We start from the raw sequence: 18,853 nt of genomic DNA on the forward strand, positions 1-18,853 counted from the left end.
ACTTGTGACGGGTTGACATGAATAAATTACCATCTATATTTTGCATTGTCCCCTGAAGGTGCGGTATTATGAAACTATTTTTAATTAAAAATAATCAATATAATAGTCAATTAATATGTATTAACAACTATACTAAAACGCAAAATAAGACAAATGAAAATGCTTATTGAAATTTCTAATAAAAACACATCGTTCAAGATTGCTTTGTCCTTTGGAATTTGAGGAGTTAATTGCAAAGTGCTTAATATTTATAAAAATATATTTCACTAGCTGTCGTAGCAAAACTTAATACGTAGCCTATCTGTTCTCTCACTGTGATCTACATCTATGCCTAATTGCATAGAGATCCGTTGAGCCGTTCTGGATGTACCTTCTAACAAACATCCATCGATCCATCCAAACATTCGCATTTATTAATTAGTAAGTTTACAGTTAAAAATATTATAAACAAACACATTTTATCGGTTGTGAAAAACAAAGTAAATTAATAAGTAAGCAAATGTTGCATAAAGGATTTCTGGATATATATGTGATAGGTAAGCCAGTTGTTAATGAATAAAATAAAACATAACAAAGTGTCAACTGCATACTCGTGGGTGTACGTTAACTGAATAATGTGGAAAACTAAAACATTCAAAGGTGTAGTTTTGTAATGAAACAAAGGCATTCAGTTTTGCACTTTCAGTGTGTTTACGACACATACTGGAAAAGCTTTATTAATAATTTAATATTTCTTTCGAATTAAAATATATATTTTTAATGAAACATGATAAACTTAACTGTGTGTTTTAATTTAAACTTCTACTTCTACTAAAACACTCTTATAAAAAAGTCATTTTCATCACTCTTACTTTCAACAATTATCAATCAATCCAAGTGTCTTGTCTGTGATAATGATTATTGTGCGACAGCGTTATCTAGACTGGCAAGAGAGGCGCTGCTACGGTGGCTAGTTCTGTCATAATATATGTGAACCTTCTTAGGCGTAGAAAATGACAAACAAAAAAAACATTGACATGACAGCCTCACTTCACAGGGGCGCCAGTGAGCTGTCAGATTTTAGTTTAATCACCGGGTCCGATAAATTGTCGGTAAAATCGGTGTCGGTTATAATTTTAAATAATCTTTAAATCTTTGCATAAAAGAATAATTCAAATACATCAAAGTGAGGTCAATTGAATTCACACTTTTCGACTTTTATTATTTAAGTTGGTTCGTTTGTTGTCGCAGCTGGTTTTACGATTTATTCCGACCGCTGTATTAGCGAGCTAAGTAACGAACTTAAGTGCAGTTGAATGCAGCTAAGTTTTCAACTTCCTAACGCAAGAAGTTTCAACATAAAATTGCTGAAGCAATGGGTTACTATACTTTTTATTAAGTTACTCAATCTTAGGGCATTAATATCCTAAGGTAATTAACATAAATAAGCTTTTGACGGAAGAAGGTTTTCTTCACATATTTTATTTCTCCTCTTATCTCAAATTGTTTTATTAAAACTCACAGCAAAACAAAAAGGGAATGGGCAAATTAAAACACGAAAGAGGCCCCGCCGGATTATGACGCGCCTCTAAACTGTCACAAACTGATATTAAGGAACTTTGTTTTGCCCTAAAATGTAGCTGCATAAGAAGTTAAGCTTTATAATGACGGAGACGAAATAAGACTTCTAAAAAGTTTTCATTTTATTTTTAACAAATGGTGTCTAGAGAGTTAACATTATTCAGAGATATGGATAGCGCATTAACTCCTACGTAAAAATAACCTATTACTTTTGCAAGATATTCAATTTAAACTAACAAGAAAGACACCAAGTTAAGACATCAAATCAATATATGCCTACGAAATAATCGTAACGTTAGAGATACATGTTGTATTCCATTTGAGATCAATATTATGTACTATGTATCAGTATAATTATAACTAAATTATTAAATGGTCACAAAAACGTATTTCACTATCTCTAAATAACATTTCTCAGTCAAATACTGTATCCACGGTAATTTTCTATACAAAATTAGTTTTGAAGGGTGCTAGCTGAAAGTTAGCAATTATAACATTTAATTAACTTCCTCGCATTCAAACTCGCTACAAACTTTCATAACTCAGTTCCGTTGAATTGTTACACGTCGTTCAATACACGGAAGACAGGCATAAAGTGGAAGCAATTCCGTGTTGCGTCTGATAAGTGTGCGTGTCGGAGGACTAAGAAATAAGGTATGAGAAGGGAGGTGGATTTGGCATAGGTGCAGATATATCCTCTTTCTGTGCGTCCCTTCCTCTGTCGATTAAAGGATGGCTACGTATCTGCAGGTATCTATTGGCAACGGTCACTTCGCTATTTTGGCCATTTGATCGTTTGCCACCTTTGCTAAAAAATGCACAGTACTCAAGTACTAAAATTACAGGCGCTTTTAAACAAATATTAAAGATTTTTTATGTTTTCATTAGTTCTATTTTTCTTAGGAGTAATTTTGATAAAGTTGATTTACATGGATTACAAAGAGTATTACAATGAATTTCTAGTATGCAATGTCTTATACTTGAGTTGAAAAAGCTTGTATATCAAAACACTTTAATAACACGCCAGGAAGCATTTCTAAAAATGACAATACTTTTTAAGGAAACGTGTACTAAAGCGGGCATCCTTTGTGTGAGAACGGAGTATGAACTAGACAAAAGGCCGCGCAGATCTCCGCGCTGCACCGAAGTTAACTTTACAAACTCGAGTTTTACGGAATATACAGAATACAGAATTTCATACGTGATGTATTAAAGTAAAGGGTCTTTCAACAAGGACGGGTCGATGTTAATAATCTGTGGCGGCCATTTTGTTTTGGCGGAATCTGTCAAATCTGTTTTTTTTATTTAGTCACTCATGCCAAATCACCATGACGAGTTACACGGTTGAGCAGCATGTGCAAATAAGTGTTTTCGAATTTATAATATTTCAAGGACAATGTGAAAAATATAGAAAATATTGTAAATGATTCATTCTGTCACTTGTTTTTGTTATAATTTAAGTTTGGTAAGTACCATAATGGTAAGTTTTTAGGTTTTCAGCGGACCGCGTAACGACGTGACCGAAATACTCCAGCTAAGACATGTCGTGGAAAGGCTTTTAGTGACTTTAAACTCTTCCAGGATCGAATCGTTTGTCCTGTGTGCTGACCACACTATTCTCAGCACTTTCCACGAACACCACATCTTGAAAGCGCCTATGCGTTTACGATCTGCTACCTTAAGGATCGACATCTCTGTCCATAAAAAAATACTTAAAAGACAAGCGGTTTGACCAGATTGAACTTAGTTTCTTTAGTGATGTGGGTTAATTTAAATAAAAGACAAAAAAAAAAAACACAAAACCTTGATTCTAATTTACACATCAAATGTTTGTTGCGTTTATCAAAGGTTTGGAAAAGTGTATGATTTGTTGGTAAGTGATTCCTCGAAGCGTCACTAGAGTAAATTAGATAGTGCAAGTGACAGTACGATGTAGTAGAAACGGCGCGGACGTCAGACAATTTGAATCAACCCATGTTTATGCTGTCACACTACGTTTGTTGTTGTAGTTAGTAAACGTAGCCCAAGGCCAATGTACTGTGGGATTATGATATGTGCGTAGCTTACTCATAAACCTGTGTTAGTTTACTGCTGATAGGTTTTTTTCTATTGCCTTCCGAATTATGGGATTATCCGGTTTTCAGTCCAGTCACTTTGTTATTTGTATTAATATTATGAACGTGTTCCAACAGTTGCCTAGAATGACGATTATAATAACGCACAGCGAATCTCACTTGACTTCTTTAGAGTTTGTTTCTGACATAGGTAAAGGTAAGATACGTCTTTGCTTTCATGTTTAAATAAGTTTTATGTAAACAAATATTTCTAATTCATGTTCTTAGGATGTTTTTGCATAATTTTATGTTAATCAATACCCTTAGCAATATTATTTTAACTATATTATTTTTTAGTTACCAACAAATCGTACTACCTGATCTATTAAAAATCAGTAAGAAAAGAAATGCAAAAATATTGCTCCTTCAATAGATTATGCTTTCTTTAGACAAAGTTACTATGATATATTTTTAAATAAGGACCGCTTAAGGACATAATTTATTGAAATCTACGAAACGTTTTTTATAAGGATGATTAATGATTAATAGCGCTGTTTGTCTGAATTATATTCGCAAATAACAGAGGAAAAAATAAGGAATGGGTATAAAAAAGTGTGTATTTTCTTATGCCACATTTTTGATAAAAATTAGAATTTATGAATACTATTGTTCACCCGGTACAGATACAATTACTTACTATTATATAAGTATTACAAATAATATGAAGTATTTAAAATAATCTTCGGATAGATTATTGGGTTCGGTCGTTAGATTGATATAGATTAAAAATAGCCTTGCAAAACGATGTTCAACAAATAAAATAGTTGAAGCTGTAATAGCCTAACGCGTAACGTATTGGTGTCACGTTCTATCCGTAGAACCTATCAATCCCAGCTGGCCAATCAGTTTTTGTTTAGGGAAATTTTCAGACAAAAAATGTACCTTTTTACTACATACGTTTATTTTCTTCAATGTATTTCCTGTCAATTATAGACGTTAAACTGTGTAACTAAATTTTTTTTAGACATGGACTTTTGACAATAACCTTTTTTATATCTAGCTACAAATAAAAAAATTGTGACTTCAAAACGATTTGATTCAAAAATATAAAAAAAATAGATTTTCGAATGCAAATTACATCGTTATATATCATGTTAACCGTAATATATTATCCAAAGCTTAATTTGAAAAATAAAAACTTATTTTCAAACAAAAACATTTCGATGTTCCCTAAGTCTTAGTTATAATATTATTTAACGCCGGTGAGGATAAATTCAACTTAGATAAATTTATTCAGCAGTAAACAGCTAGTTAAATACGTGGATCATATACATAGAGTACGTCGCAAGGTTACAAGGTAATCAATCAGGAATGGGAGACTAGATGTCGAGCGCAATTAATCAAGCCCGCCGACGTAGGCAATCTCTGGCAACATTGCCCTTACTCCTGGTTCTACTTATATTAAAAAGCATCATTCAATATTCTTTGATAATGTAATACGAACATATTTATTTATTATACGATGGCAATATAACCTTTTTCGTAATGTATCAATTTAATGATTACAATGCATTACGTCAAAAGTTATTTGAGTAATTTGCAATGTGAAAATTAACACTTACATTAAGAATAGAAGAGTTTTCTGTTTTTATCCAGTGTTCGTATGAAAATTATTTTATGTCAAATATAACAAAATAACCATTTCTGTCCATTAACTTCTAGCAACAATTTAAGTCATCAAATATTATTCTAGAGTTACTTTAAACATGTTTACAAACAAAAATCTATACAAACTATTTAAACTTTTATATCTTTTTGTCGCTTTTGTAAAGCACAAATGTATACGTTTATCCATCTTATCTTATATGTAAATGTGTATCTAAATATAATACGTAAAACAAAACCTTATTATGTTATAATATGTCAATTTGGATCCCCTAGGGAAAATCTCTCAAGGAAATTTAGATAAAGTAGTTCATCAAACCCCAAACTTTTGTACGGAAGTTGTAATAATTCCAATTACAACTTGACTGATAAAGTTGTAACTTGCGACTCTAATAAAATATTTCTAAGGTAAAAAATCGTTTAGTATTTTTTTTCTGTTGCGATTGTCGAAATTTGGACTAACAATTTTGAGTAAAATACATACATGAACTTACTAATTTCTTTTTGCGTAAGCGTATCATATTTGGAAGATATTTTAAAGTTTGAATTTCTAAACCTAACCTGCTTATTAAACATTTCATTTGACATTAAAAATTAGCTGTTTTATGTATTGACAAGAATCTTTTAAAAATAATGTTATTTTTTGAGCTCTACGATATGTTTTACAAAACATATCGTAACAGTTTTCTTCCAAATGCTCACGGACAACATATGAGCTCTTCCAACTTACTTCTATGGGAAATGTCGCCGGTAAATAGTGTGTTGGTCGTAAGAAGAAATCATGGTTACGCAACATCCAAGAATAAACAGGAATTGCGAGTGCGTTCCAACTATTTCCCCTCGCAAGTACCTTTTGAGTTAAATATGGAGAGCTGACCGCCAACCTCCGGTAGTCGGAGTGGCATCTCAAGAAGAAGAAGAAGAAGTTTTCTTCAGTATATCGTAGTTAATGCACATTGAATACTGAACAAAGTTTACAGCCCCTCACTAAGTTATAAATTAAGTTTCACTTCGATGCCAAGCAATTTAGTCTTGTGCGGTATTTCCTTGCTAATTAAGTAGCTTCTGCTCACTATACAAGCTTGTGTTGTTACTAACATCCGTCTATTGTGCTAATGAAATTTACTTTCCACAATATTTATATTATCTCCTACTAACTATACTAATTGTTTATACACATATATAGTAATAAATGATATACTGTAGGGAATAGAGAATATTTTTTAACATTTTTAAAGTATTAATTAAGAAGTTATAAAAGTATTTATAAACAGTTGATAGCGAATAAACTTGATTGCATAGTAAACAATTAATTCAAATATCATTTTGAGTCTATTGCTTCATAGCTCAACTATGTACCATTGACGGTTCCAAACTTGTTAAGCGTTAAGTAAAATTAAAATTATAGCATGAAAGAGAAATAAGATACATTACTAGATGCCTACCTTATCCATTATCTTTTGTTATATTAGATCCAAGGGAATGCATTCTCACGAAGAATACTGCGAGATGGGTACCTACGAAGGACGTCTTATACGGAATACTGGAAACTATGTTTTAAAGGGAAGAGGTATACCTTTTCATCAAAATAATATTCAATTTTTAAACTATGGTGGTATTACGGTGCTATTAGGCACAAGATTATTTACGTTCAAAGTACAGAGGAATAATATTGGGGTGAACATTTGAAGCAGAAATGATAATAAGCTTGTTTCAATATTCAACAGCACGTTGTGGTTGTTGCCAACGTTAGCAGGTATTTAAATTAGCGGTAGTAATATCAAACTGAATGTTTGATGTTGCGGTTTGTTGTTATAGTGTTTCGTTCAACACAAACAGAATACTTTAATATTGTATTTCAATGATTTATTTAAATTTAATGCCATAGAAATTTCGATTTCAATGAATCGTTTCAATTGTCATTTAGTAAGTAAAACAATTTCTAATGAATCATAGTTAATTATATTATTTTAATTCCTTAAATGTTTTCTTATTTGTGAAAGAACTAGTTAATCATTAGATTTACTCATCAGAATATACAAATTAAAATTATGATAAAATGTTTATAATACTCGGAAAATAGCAAAAACATTTAACGTCACAGCTACCGTAATCGTTCACTGCTGCAACCTTCGCGTAAAATTATACTATCTTTAATCATTCATTCATCTTCAATCATTCATTCATAGTCTGTAAAAACTTATATAATCATGTGATGTATGAATACTTGGGTATTAGAAAGCCACGGTTACAAATGAACACGCATACAACTAAATATGAACATGTTCGATCAAAACCTCGTTACGAGTGTCTCGCAATATAAATAGGATTGCTTCTTTTGTTTTTAACATTTTTGTATAGATATTTTTTCGCTCATTCTTATTTTTTCATTCACAACTCTATGCACCAAAGCATGTTTTTTTATACTCACAGCATCAAGTTTTTACTACCTTGTTATTATGTAGTCGAAAAGAATATCTCAATATGAATATGTCTATAGCAATATTTAGCATCAATACTTAATTTTATTTGGAAAATATCTTATTAGAGCATCGGTGGCTCAGCGGTAAAGCACTTTACTTATAATCTGCAGGTTCTGGGTTCGAATTCCGCCATGTACCAATGTGTTTTTGATTTTTGATTTACATATCTAAATTTATCGGACGTTCTTCCGCTGAAGGAAAACATCGTGATGCAGCCTGCACATATCTGCGATGAAATTCAAAGGTATGAGTGAAGTCAACCAACCCGCAGTGATCCAGCTTGGTTGACTATGGCCTATTCACACCTAACTTGGGGTAAGCTCCTTGCCCCTAAATGAAACCGTATGTTGGGCTGATGATAATGAATCTCTTACAGCTATTTAAACCAAGAAAATAATAGCAATCATTATAGTACTTGCGTATAAGCAGACTCCTGTTAAGAAAAACGGTTTATAGATAAATCTAATCTTAAGTTCACATGAGACGCAGAGACGGTAATGGTTCTAGTATGATAGCGACATTATTGGCAGGTCGATAATCTTCGCAAAGACTGCAGAGTGCAGCTTACATCGTCTAAATAGGTCAGTGGGTCTTACTTTAGGAGCTCTTATCTTTAGCAGGAAACAATTTTTCCTACGCGTCCTCTCTGAACTTTACACTTTTAACTTTTTAAGATAATTAAACTATAACGTCGTATGACTCCTGTACTATTTAAGTATCCTTGATTGCGGTGGCATAAGAAAATATAATGGATTTTGTGATTTTTATTTAAGACTAACAGTTGCGCGAGAATTGGTCCGCGCGGAATTAAAAAAAATAATTATATGTATATAATATGGGCTATGTCACCCTTGATAGTGTGGCTTTCCAACAGTGAAAGATTTTTTAAAATCAGTTCAGTAGTTTCAGATCCTTTACAATGAAAAAAAAAAAAAAAAAAAAAACAATCATACCGGTCCGCTTTATAATATAAGTATAGATTAGAGATGATATGTATCGTCTTTTAAAAACTAAATTAATTTCAATAAGTTACTCAAACAGTAACAATATAACTTTTGAATGAATTTTTTACTATGTATATACATATTAATACACATTGACTTGTTTGAGATAAACTATGCGAGATAACAATGCGAAGAACCAAAATTATGTCTAAATTTAGTATTCTGAATTAAAATTTCAAAAACCATTCATTTTCTAATTGCATAAGAGTTTAACATATTTAAGTTAAGAAGAACTAAAAAGTTAAGAAGAAATTCTATGAACGTAATTGCATTAAAACGAAATTTACACATTTTACGATGTGGACACCGGAAATACAGTAAAAAATTTAGTGGTTGGCTCAGTCACACGACCGCATTTCGCCCAAATGAAAACTCTGCGCTACAAATATTTCTGTTGGATTTTCGGATTTATTCAAAATTTATTTCTCAAATTTATATGAAAATATTATCAATAACTTAATACATTTCATATAAATAAAAGCTTTTGCCCACGACTCGGCACAGAATTATAAAAAAAAAAATTGGTAGTTCTTTTGTTTCGGTAACTGTTTGGAATAAAAATCACCATGTTTGTCTTTGTCTGCCCCCTGTTAAACATCATAATTGTATGATTTATGTTATGTAGAGTAGTCATATATATTTTTTTATTTTTTTTAAAGTATTAACGAAGTAAAAATGAGTAAAGATTAACGATAATGTTGTCAGGGATTGTCTGCATCAACAAGCTTGATTAATTGCGCTTGACGTCTAGTCTCTCCTTCCTGATTGATTGCCTTGTATACTTGCTTCGACTTACCCTACATATGCGTATTGTAGCTGAAATTTACTCATAATGTAGTAACGAACCACGCTGAAATAAATTCGCTACTATTTGTGTTTTGTGGCAGCAATTGGAAAACAACCAAGCGATTTATATAAAATGAAATTAAATCATTTAATTCATGTTTTAGTAAAACATCATGGTTTTGTTACACACAAATATAGTGTGTGTGTGTGTGTGTGTGTGTGAGCGTGTGTATATGCAAAGATTACAAAATATTCTAATATATCTATTATTATTCTATTCTATTATAGAATTATCTGCATTATTATAGACAGGTCATAAATTATATGCTGTTCCGATGTTTTCTGCCAAAATGGACAAATTAATACGGACTACGATTCACCCAACAGTTTTAGCATGCACTTAAAAATCCACAGTAATATCCTGGCAAACTTCCAGAATTGCGGTTTATCAAAGTCTCTTGAATAGTTTATTTAGCCGAGCACTCAGAAAATTTTATCTCATGGATGAAACCGTTTTAATTGACATAAAAATATTTAAAAAAGAGCTAGTCCTGATTTTTAGACGATGATACTTGCTTTAACCACTAGGTTATCCTTCTAAAAATAAGCTGGTTTTTATGATAACACCAATCAAACATACCCTCAGTTTATGAACGTGCGCAAACACGGTTTTCTATCGAAAAGCATGGAATAAAATTTAGTTTCTGTTTGAAAAAAGTTTTTGTCTAAAATTATCTAAAATTTCAAAAATTATCATTTCGATAAAGACCTCATGCGATAGCTGTTTAACATTTACGTACGTCATAATATTTTACTGATGTTATACCGTACCCGAACATTTTCCATTCTATTCAATAATCTTACTAATATTATAAATGCGAATATTTAGATGGATGGATGGCTGGTGATCTCTGGAACGGATCTTGATGAAATTTAGAACAGATATAGCACATAGTCTGGCAGAACGCACGTGCAACTCATTAAGTTTTTGTTAATTCCGCGCGGATAGTCTCGGGCGCCAGCTAGTAATTTATAAAAGTAAATCATTTAATACTTCAAGTTCTATGTATACAATATTGTTATGTGCAATACAGATACGTTATTATTGTTATTATTAACATCAAATGAACGTCAAGAAAAACTTAATTTTATCGAAAAGTTATTGTAATCTGATGAATTGAAACGCACAAATTATAAACATAATATAAATATAGACAATCATATATATTGGATTCTAGTAATTAATGTTTTTATCATACATCGTTACATTGTATTTAATTACATTTGCTTCTACTTCACCAAGTTTACAACTCATGAAGTTAGAAATTAAGTTTTAACTTCGATGCCAGGCAATTTAGTCTCGGTGCGGTATTTCCTAGCTAATTAAGTAGCTTCTGCTAACTACAAGGGTGCATTGTTGTATGCATCCTTCGCTTGTTTTAATGAAATTCCGTTTTAAATAGACTTTTCCATTTGCCAAATAATATTTATAATTAAGTTTTCTAATTACATCGCATTCATAAAGAAAAATTTCTTCAGCTAACCAGCTAATGCTTGAATATTTTTGGTTTGTAGTTTGAAATATAAAAATATTTTGATGTAAATGAAAATTTTAACGCCAGAATAATATATTTAACTTGCGCTAAAATCTTTAAAAAAATACTACGATCTGGTTACTTGGCGCGCGAAGTGTTTCATCCTTTTATTGTAGTTGGTACATTCGAATAAAACGATTTGCGACATTATTTTCCATAAGGATTTGTAGTTATTCTAAATTCGAAATACTTAAGTACCTAAGTTTATTTATTCTCTTATAATTATTATTAACCTTAACTTGAATTAAACTTAACTTTACACAGAAGCAAATGTTTTACAAGTTCATTTCATTTCTATTATCATTTAATTTTATATTATTTTATCTGACATTTCTCTTCTAAATAGACACAATTGCAATATAAAAACAATAACTTAACTTAACATTAACTTCATAAAAAACAATGGAAATTCGAAATAGGAAGAGAATTCGGAACATCTACATGTAAATGGGGCCGTTATTAAGATTACAGAGGAAACGAACATTGACAAAGTTTGTTTTATTCCAGTTCTATTGTCTTCAGAAGTTTAATTTAGATGCTTATTACATGATCCCTCTCCATTGCCTTTCATTTATTTGAGTTAAATATTGTTCATTAGTTACTTCTGTGTAATATTTACACACCAGGTCTTCTTTCAGTACGTATACCAAGTAATGCCACGTCTGATTTAACGATTTCAAGGTTTAAAATGTATTGACAACTCAATGTGACGTTGTGATTGTCATGTCTAAATCAAGAAACTGACAGTTGCTACATTATGTTTCGTACAATAAATAAGTGTTTCCCGTTGATCGATTGATCAGCCCAATGGTGATTTTTAAATTCACCGCAATTAATTTATTGTTTCAGTATATTCCTTAGCAGCGTAGAAAATTGTATAACAACACCTGGTCTCAGATAGCAAAGTTAATGTGTATATTTTTAATTTTAATAAGAAAGGAAATGTTAAAATAGAATTCGAAGGAGGAATAATTTCTAAAGCGTTGTTAAGTTTCAGTAATAGAGTGGCATAATAACATTTTAGTTTAAATACTAAAATAAGTTTTATTTCCTAAGTATTTATTATACTTTTGCACATCATATGTACGTAATACTAAATGATATAACAACAACAAAGAAACCATATGTTTTAAAGATAGTTATGACGAGAAACTAAAACTCATCGGAATTCCTGTAGTTCTCGTTTGGTATAAGAATTCAGAGAACATTTTTGTCTTGGAATTTTAATATAGTATTACTAACTCTGCATATGTTTATTTCAAGATAAAATAAGACCAAAGCATTTGTATATCATACCGCGTACAAAACTCCATGACTTGTTTGTTGTTACTGTTGACCTGTACCTACTTACTGTCATGTAATTTAGACTAAAAATTAAAGTTCGCTTTTTTAAACTATATGAAAAATAAATGGAAAGGAAAAACGTAGTATTATATATTATTATAAACATAGTATTATTAAACATAGTATTAGATTTATTTAAAATCGCTGTGGTATATATATTTAATCAAAGCTGATCAAGAATATTCAATATAACAACCTCATAAAAGCCTACCGCAACTGTGTTAGATTGCACAGGCAACCGGATATTCGATTATATTTGAAGCAAAACGTATCTTAGATCTCCAATGTAACTACATCTCTGATGTACGTACGTTTCGTTGCCGGTAATGGAGATAATGGCAGTATCCCACACTAGTCAAGAAAGTGGTGTTTGGCACTATATTATGAAATTATTTACTTTTGTGAAATAATATGAAGTAAATAACTGCCGACCTTAACAACGTTTAAAGAACTTTTATCTTTTATTCACTTATGATTCACGGCGTAGACGAAGTAATGGCAACTGTACCATGAATAAATTCTACTATGTTTGATTTAGGAACTTCGATCAGTCCTAAACAAATAGATACGATATCTAAGTCAATATCATATAGTTATTATTAAAAGTTACAAACTCATAAATATGGTAATTGACATCAGTTGTACAGTATTACTACAGACAATCCCCGCTATTGGTTCGAGATATAAAATTTAGTTAAAATCCTAAATAAAAAGCATTTTTTAAATAGTCTATTCTATACCGACAGAATTTCAGTTTAAGCCATAGAAATGAACGTAACAATAGGACATAGAAAGATTCCAAATTCTAGTTGAAACGTTTGTGAAATTCTTTTTACAAACGATGGATGCTCTGGCGTCATTCCGACATTTATGAATCTGTTGCATAGTTGAAAGTCAAAATAATTTCTACCTTCTAAAGTTACACATTTAAATCATATTTTCTTTTAGAATATCAACGATTGTGAGGTAAATCTTATTTCAGAAATAATCTAGTGTGCTTGAGTATTTTATAAAAATGTTTATGTAAAAGGAATGAATGGGTTTACCAATCCGATCGCATTTGCTAACGATACGAAAGTTCTTGTAAAGTTCTTCTGGGTAACTTAGAAGTTGTGCAATATTTGTTTTATTTTAATTATGACTTAATTGTGTTTAATAGCAAACAGTATACTAAAAGAAGCGTTGGTTTTTCAATCATTATGATCCAAGAAATTCCTTGTTCACCATATTTTTGACAGAATATTAGCGTCCATAAGAGTAAGTAAGTTGTGCATGAAAAAATTTATCTGACTAAATATGTTTATACTATTTTCATAAATTAATTTAAATATTTCTAAACTTGCAGATCGTAAAATATTAAAGTTTATAAAATTTTGTGCGCCGAACCCACATGTGTGAGATAAGGTCAGGGAGATAATTACTAGGCGTGCTTTTTTGTCTAGAACTATAACGTGTATTGAAGCAATGCAATAGAGTAAACGTATTGTTGGCCAAATTACTAAATTACACTGTGTCCTGTTAGTAGTAGATAGTTAGAGCGAAAATTAACGTTTAATTGGACATTTTGCTGGTTGTTGTGTCGCTGATGCGTGCGGTCGTCAGACATGTTCTGATGTCATTCATTTTGAAGAGCTTTTCTAGACCACGCTGGTTAAATTTACTTTACTAAATATTTTACAAGTTTTCATTTAATTTCCCCTGTCCCGATGTTTGTCATCAAATCTTGCAAATTAAATTTGATCCACTTCCTGGTTACTGATTGGACTAGAAATTTTCATGTATGTGTAAATCCCATGACAATGCAATACTATGATGTTTATGTATTTAAAAATATTCTATATATTTAATATAAATTTAATTCACTTTGTATTTGGTACTTAAGTCGATTTTTACACTACGCCTTCTAATACATTGGTTTTTCAGGTTAATTAAAATTTCGCCAGGTTCAAAACAAATCACAACAGCTGTGATAATTTTCTCAAATAGATTAAAAGAGACTACAGAAAGATACGATACTTAAGTCTTTTAAGACAAGATCTAGATGAAGACAGTGATCTAAGATGAAGTTATTGACATCATTAACGGTTTTTGTTTGGTAGCTACAATATCGGCAGGTCAATATTCTTTGCAAAGAGTGCAGAGTTCAGCTCACATCGAACAAGTAGGTCAGTGGGTCTTACGTTAGGAGCTGCTTTTAAACAGTTAAAACTTTTCCTACAAACTGACTTCATACAAGAATTTAAAGGGACGTGAGAAACAGTTATATTGTCTTGTAAGACATACTGTAACGAGACTGAAACCATCAAATTAAATGTTACTAACTTGGTTACACAATCTAGCCTTGTCCCGTAAAATTTGTGCATATCAAATTACGGTACGAATAGATTAATCAACTATTTCAATCCTTTCTTTTTTGGTACCGATAGGAAATTCAACCTGCTCGTAGAGTGAACAATGTTATGTTTTTACCCACTAAAACCCCCTCATTGACCATCATCTAGTGCGACAAGCGGTGCTCCAGGATCTCTGGTGGAACCCACCGATGCAAACTATTTCAATCCTAATATAGACAGTAGCTAAACAATTGTTCGTGATACTTCCATTCTTTGCATGTATAATGTCTTCATTTTAAATAGATGGCATGTATTTCTAAGTAAAGATATAGTACGTAGTAATAGTAGAAATATATACAAATTTATACCCCGGCGATGTGCAGTAATCTCCTGGATATCGTAAAACCGGATTAAGGTAGAATCTCTATATCCGATTGCATTTTTCACGTACTTTTAACACTATTTTATTTTTCGCTTTTACCGATTATAATAAGAATTTACTGTGACTATTACCTACGGGTATATAAAAATATATAACGGATATATTTTTGCCTTAAAAGTTGTACTTATCTGCAAAATTTACAAAAAAACACCAACTTGTCCCTTTCAAGCAATCAATTATGATAATACTGTGGTTGAGAAGGCATGTTTTTATTTCTTCTATTCTCTTAAAAACACAAAATTTGTTTGTAAATTGGTAGTTTATAGTGTTTCATTATCGTTCGTAAAATATCGAAGTCTCTGAATGATTTCAATGTATTGTATATTTGCACTCTTAAGTCTACACTCTGGGTCGAGTTGTTAAATGAACACTAAAGGTCACCTTAGTGTAGATTTAATAGTAGTAGAGCAAGCAATAACAACATCTGATGCATGACTTGTGAAATAACACGACCACACAGATGACAGGCGTGAAATGGAAGTTATTCCGTGTTTAATCTTATCAGTATGCTTGCCGGAGGCCTAATTTCAGTTCTCTTTTCTGAAATTTAACCTTGTTTTTGGTTAACCGTGAAGAAATATTCCAACCTGTCGGACAACACACCTGTTAGCTCAAATATAGTAGAAAATAATAACGCGTCAAAGTCAAATACGACTATTCTCATTTGGAAGTTAATAATTCTACTGCCGCTTACATTGTTTTCCCTAAAGCCAACTGAATCAACTTTATTATGAATGTTACTGCTATGTAATTAATTTAACTCTTGCATCAGAAATTTCATGACCATAAGAGATTAAACAATATTACACATTTTATTCTAATTTAATTCATATTCTTGTCTATGCACATTTTTAAATCTATGAATTCTTATTTACTTAATACAAAGAGAATGAATGAAAAGCTTAAATAAGTAATACTAGCGGTGCGAAATAATATTGGAAAAACGAGTAGGTATGTAAATTGAATCGTTTTTTTTCCGAAGAGAAAAGTTTCGATAAGTTGGACACTTTCGTATGCACACAAAGTAACGCGCTCAATCAACACTCAAAGGAATCGAAGAGTGGCCAAAGTTGGCGAGATCAAAGGCCGGCCGTAAAGCGTCGCTCTGTTTACTGCCAAACGGATTTCTTATGATTTTTGCAAAAGTAAATATTAAACATTGAAGATGTAGTAGCAATTGGTACTAGCTGTGGCTAAGTTTGTAGTTGTAATAAAAAATAAGTTTTAATAAAGTAATAAAAAAATGAGTTCAAAAATTCAAAAAATGTAGATAGTGAATATTTAGTAAAATTAGTAAATATTTTGTACAAAATTTACTAAGAAGATACGTGTATTAAGATTCAGATTATATCTTACTAATATTATAAATGTTTAATACGAGTATTACGAATGTTTGGATGGATGGATGTTTGTTTGAAGGTATCTCCGGAACGGTTCATCGGATCTTGATGAAATTTGGCAGAGATGTTGAACATAGTCTGGAAGAACATATTGTCTGCTTATTAAGTTTTTTTTAATTCCGCGCGGACGGAGTCGCGGGCGACAACTAGTGTTACATAAATAGTTTTACTTAACTTTAAGTAAAATATAGATGTTATTTATGAATTAAAAATATTATCTGTAAAATAAGAAAATATTTCTAATACAGAAAAAAAATCATTCGACTATAAATATTGAATGCATAATTTGAAAAGAAGTGGCGAATTGTCTGTTGAATATAGTCCATTCAAACATATATCAAGTCGACGCTCAAACTGCGCACCTGAAACGAATGATTGCTATTGATCACGTCTCTAACGTGTCAACTATTGTTACACCGCTTATTCACTTTCCCTTTGTTGTAATACCATTCTTTTCAATAGTTTAAAAAAGGTTAGATACTTTTTTTTAAATAAAAAGTCATATAAACTAGTGATTTAATTAAATATCAAATCCACTATAAGTAAGTAATAACTAACACGAAGTTGCAATATTTTATAGAGAAGAATCAATAATTAAACAGAAACACATGATTTACCGTGGGTTTTTCTGATGCCAAAATCTCTGTATAAAACATATCGTCATCAGTCATTATAATTGACAAAAGAGAGATGCAGACTTTGGTCTCAGAAATCCCATGGTTAGCCGAACAAACGGTACCAAAATATAAGATTTTCTCAGTCATGTAAGGTTTATAGGACAATTTTTGACACTTTGATTGTCATGTTTAACTCGATAAAGAAAGGACAATGGGCATTTTGGGCCAAGATGTCAACAGTGATGAAAGCCATGCCATTTGAAAGATTATGGGGTGTTATTTAATTCATACTATGGCAACCATGTCGAAATCGAGTGCGAATATGGTGTTTTCGAGCATTCAAAAATATAATAATTACTATGGGAGTTAGTAGCATTAGCGTGTTGTGTTTTATATTTAAGAGAAAAAAAAAACAACATGTTTGAAAACAATACATTTACAAAGCAACATTGATATAATAATTCCATAGAAAATATAGCAGCTCTTGCACGGCTTCGCTTTATGAGCTAACTTACGCTCCACGGACTCTTTTGGTTCTTTGAGAATTGATTGAGCGTAGTACTTTGTGTAAACGCTAATTTACATCTGCGAATCAACAACATAATAAAACGCTCTGAATTGAAATTTATAAGATTTAGGAATATTTATGGTTAACAATTCGTATTCATAATTCTTCATTGAGAATTAAAAATATGACGATTTAAAATTTAACCAATAGAGTAGATGATTTTAGTCAAACAATTGCGAAAGAAGTTTTTTGTTACAAATGTAACCTTCGCAAGGTTCCAAGAACATTTTCTTCTGCGACGTGGAACTACATAGCATTAAATTGAAAATAACAGTTTAATTGGTAGTTTTACCGAGAACTAGTTAGTTATTTGTAGCCTTTTGTTAAACATGGCCTATATATAGCTACGGTTTAATAACTATGTTTAGAAACTAGGAATAAATAGCTTATTTTATTATTTAAATACCTAAAAGTACATGATTGTAGCAAAAAATTTATGATAAATACTCGTACAATCTATTCTACAAAGGTAATTAGAACAAAAATGTAACTGCGCTTTGCAATTATCCAACTAGAGGGGACCACAAATTGATCTGCCACTCTCTATAATCTGACGCAGAAATCCGTGTAGTGCATAAATTCTGTGCCAATTTAAAGTGTTTAATTAATGGCATGGCCAAATTGTTGTACTGCTGTAGCTTGAATTGGCACTTTTAAATAATTAAATAACTTTTACGTAAAAAATAATGTTACAGAAAGTTTCGAAGTTCTTTCCGTAATACTTATAGTATTACATAATCTAAATTAATTACAAACATTTACATATTAAAAAAGAATTGATTAAATTACTTTTTTAAGTATTAATTTATTTAACATTTCCCAAAAAAAAATAACATCGCGATAATCATAAGTCGTTCATTATTTGTTGTAACGAAAAGTACTTGAAAATGAATATCTTCTCGTAATATTTCGAAACGGAATAAAAATGAGACAAGAAATCAGGTTGAAGGAAACAAAATGCGATTGTTCGCTGAGTTGGAATATTATTGTGAAATATGTGTT

The sequence above is a fragment of the Papilio machaon genome, chromosome 10 (genome assembly GCF_912999745.1).
Source record: "Papilio machaon chromosome 10, ilPapMach1.1, whole genome shotgun sequence".
In the NCBI taxonomy this organism is placed as follows: Eukaryota; Metazoa; Arthropoda; class Insecta; order Lepidoptera; family Papilionidae; genus Papilio; species Papilio machaon.